This window comes from Gossypium hirsutum, chromosome A10 (genome assembly GCF_007990345.1).
Source record: "Gossypium hirsutum isolate 1008001.06 chromosome A10, Gossypium_hirsutum_v2.1, whole genome shotgun sequence".
NCBI classification, from domain to species: domain Eukaryota; kingdom Viridiplantae; phylum Streptophyta; class Magnoliopsida; order Malvales; family Malvaceae; genus Gossypium; species Gossypium hirsutum.
Window position 1 is genome coordinate 23,132,743 of NC_053433.1, and position 2,416 is coordinate 23,135,158.

Sequence of the window (2,416 nt, forward strand, 5' to 3'; positions counted from 1 at the left end):
GGTGGTTTCGCCACGATAGGTTATAGAAATTGGATTGCAGTCCTTGCCTTCCTCGATTTTGGTTCTGGCTACCCATGTAATACACAGATTCTGGTTCGATGGACATTCTTCGAACAAATGTCCTTCCCCACAATAGACACAAGCTACATTTTCGAATTGATTCGGTGGTTGTGCTGTGAAACTATTAAACCCATTAGTGGTAAAATTTTTAAGCATTGATGATACTGAGGATAACTGAGATGTGAGTGAAATAAGAGCTTCTATTTCATGTATTCCAGCGACTCGTCTTCCTGATGTTGCTCGATTAGTTAGCCATTGATAATTGTCGCTGGCAATCCTCTCAATGATTTCATAAGCCTCATTATAAGACTTAGAAATGAGAGCACCATTAGCAGAAGCATCCACTACCATCCTCGTGTAGGCATTGAGAACATTATAAAACGTCTCAAGTTGGATGCAATATGGGATTCTATGATAAGGGCACTTTCGTAAAAACTATTTGTACCTTTCCCATGCCTCATACAAGGACTCATCATCCACTTGTTGGAAAGTAGTGATCTCGTTCCTTAACTTAGCATTCTTGCTAGGCGGGATATACTTCATGAGGAATCTTTCTGCTAACTCTTGCAATGTGGAAATTGAATTTGGTGGCAATGAGTTCAACCAAGCTCGAGCTCTGTCCCTTAGCGAATATGGGAATAACTTCAATAGTATTGCATCTTCAGGTACTCTGGCTAACTTGAAAGAATCGCTCACCTCCATAAACAGTCTTAAGTGAATATGAGGATCTTCGATCGACATTCCACTAAATTGGCCCACTGTCTAAAACATCTAGAACATGACTGGCTTTAGCTTGATTTTTTCTGCCTCGATTTTGGTTCTTTTAATACCCGAATTAAGATCATGAAACACTGGCACGGCATACTGTTTTAGAGCTCTATCCCTATCATCAGCAATAAGGATAGGATTTTGAGCAGGGTTTGCTTCATTTCCTTGAATCAAATTTTCAAGGTTCATCTCTTCGGTCCTTCTTTGACTTGCTTGTCTTCTTCGCTGTCGAAAAGTTCATTTAATTTCAGGGTCTACAGGGAGTAAATCGATAATTCAGTCAATACTCATAAACACCTGAAATAATCACAGAAAAATTAAATAAGTTAAAATTGAATAGAAAAATAAACCAAAATGCAAAACTAAAAAATTCACAAATGACTTTTTAAAAAAGTCCTCGGCAACAGCGCCAAAAACTTGGAACGACAAAAATATGGAAGTGTATACAATCGCAATAAGTAATAAAGTGACAAGTAAATGTCGAGTTATCATACCCACAGGGACTGTGAAAAGAATTATTTATGAATGCAATTTTAAAAACAATTTGGTGAAGAAAATATTTTGATTTGAGGAGGTGATTAAAAACTAGGATTTTAACTAAGTAAAATAAATAAAAATAAAATAAAAGTTCCAATGCACGATTTTAATGAAGATGACACAATTGTGTTAAATTTATTACATTTCTTAACTTAGAATTATTAAAATCATGTTTATGTTGATACGAATAAATTCATGGTAACTCGGTAATTTGCTAACTTATGAACATACTTACTTACCAAAATCCATTTATCTCTTGACTATATATCTATGTCAATTCAGCCGATTAAACAAATTTTAATAAGAAAATGTGTTAATGCACATACATACTTATGAAACCAAAATAATCTCTTGCACATATCTCTATGCCAATTCAAAAAATTAATTCAATCTCATAAGCACATAAAAGATCATGTGAAAGGTTTTCTTAATCTCTACACTTCAATTCGTTCACCATGTTTTATTCTTCCATTTATTCCATGTTGTTTATGAAAGACATGATGAACTAATCTTTCTATGGGGGATTAGCGAGTGGAGGCATGATCGATTAACTATTTTGTAGGGTCACTCAATGGATCAGTTGTTTGGGAAAGGATGAGCATGAAACAAACCCTAGGCCTAACAACCCCGGAAAGTCATCAAGGTGGGAATTAACCCAAAATTTGTATTACCCATCCGTGAACACCTTCACCCCAAGCTAGTCTAGACGATGAGGTCAGAAGAGAAGTAGTCCTTACTGACTCATTATGTTAGTGGAAGATCGAAAGATCCTGCTAAGGTAGCAACTAGTTGGTTGACGAGGAACCCGAAAAAATAGTTGTTTGATATTTCCAAAGCAAGCTAATCACCCATCATTAGATTTGATTCCTTCTACTTTTTCTCACCCATCATTAGATTTGATTCCTTCTACTTTTTCTATCTCTTCAAATTTAGTTTTCTTTTATGTTATTTTTTATTATTATTAGTAATATAGAAATCCAAAATATCACTTATTTACATTCCTGTACTATAACTTGATTAAAGTATTAATTAAATCTTTCAGTTTGTAGGT

At 34.7% G+C, this 2,416-nt stretch overlaps 1 non-coding gene across 1 annotated transcript; it reads left to right on the forward strand.

The window, feature by feature from the left end:
- Positions 1-466: 466 nt before the first annotated feature.
- LOC121208976 (small nucleolar RNA R71) lies at positions 467-573 on the forward strand. Its single transcript, XR_005904095.1, has one exon. It is a non-coding gene; the product is annotated as a small nucleolar RNA R71 (small nucleolar RNA).
- The last annotated feature ends 1,843 nt before the right edge of the window (positions 574-2,416 follow it).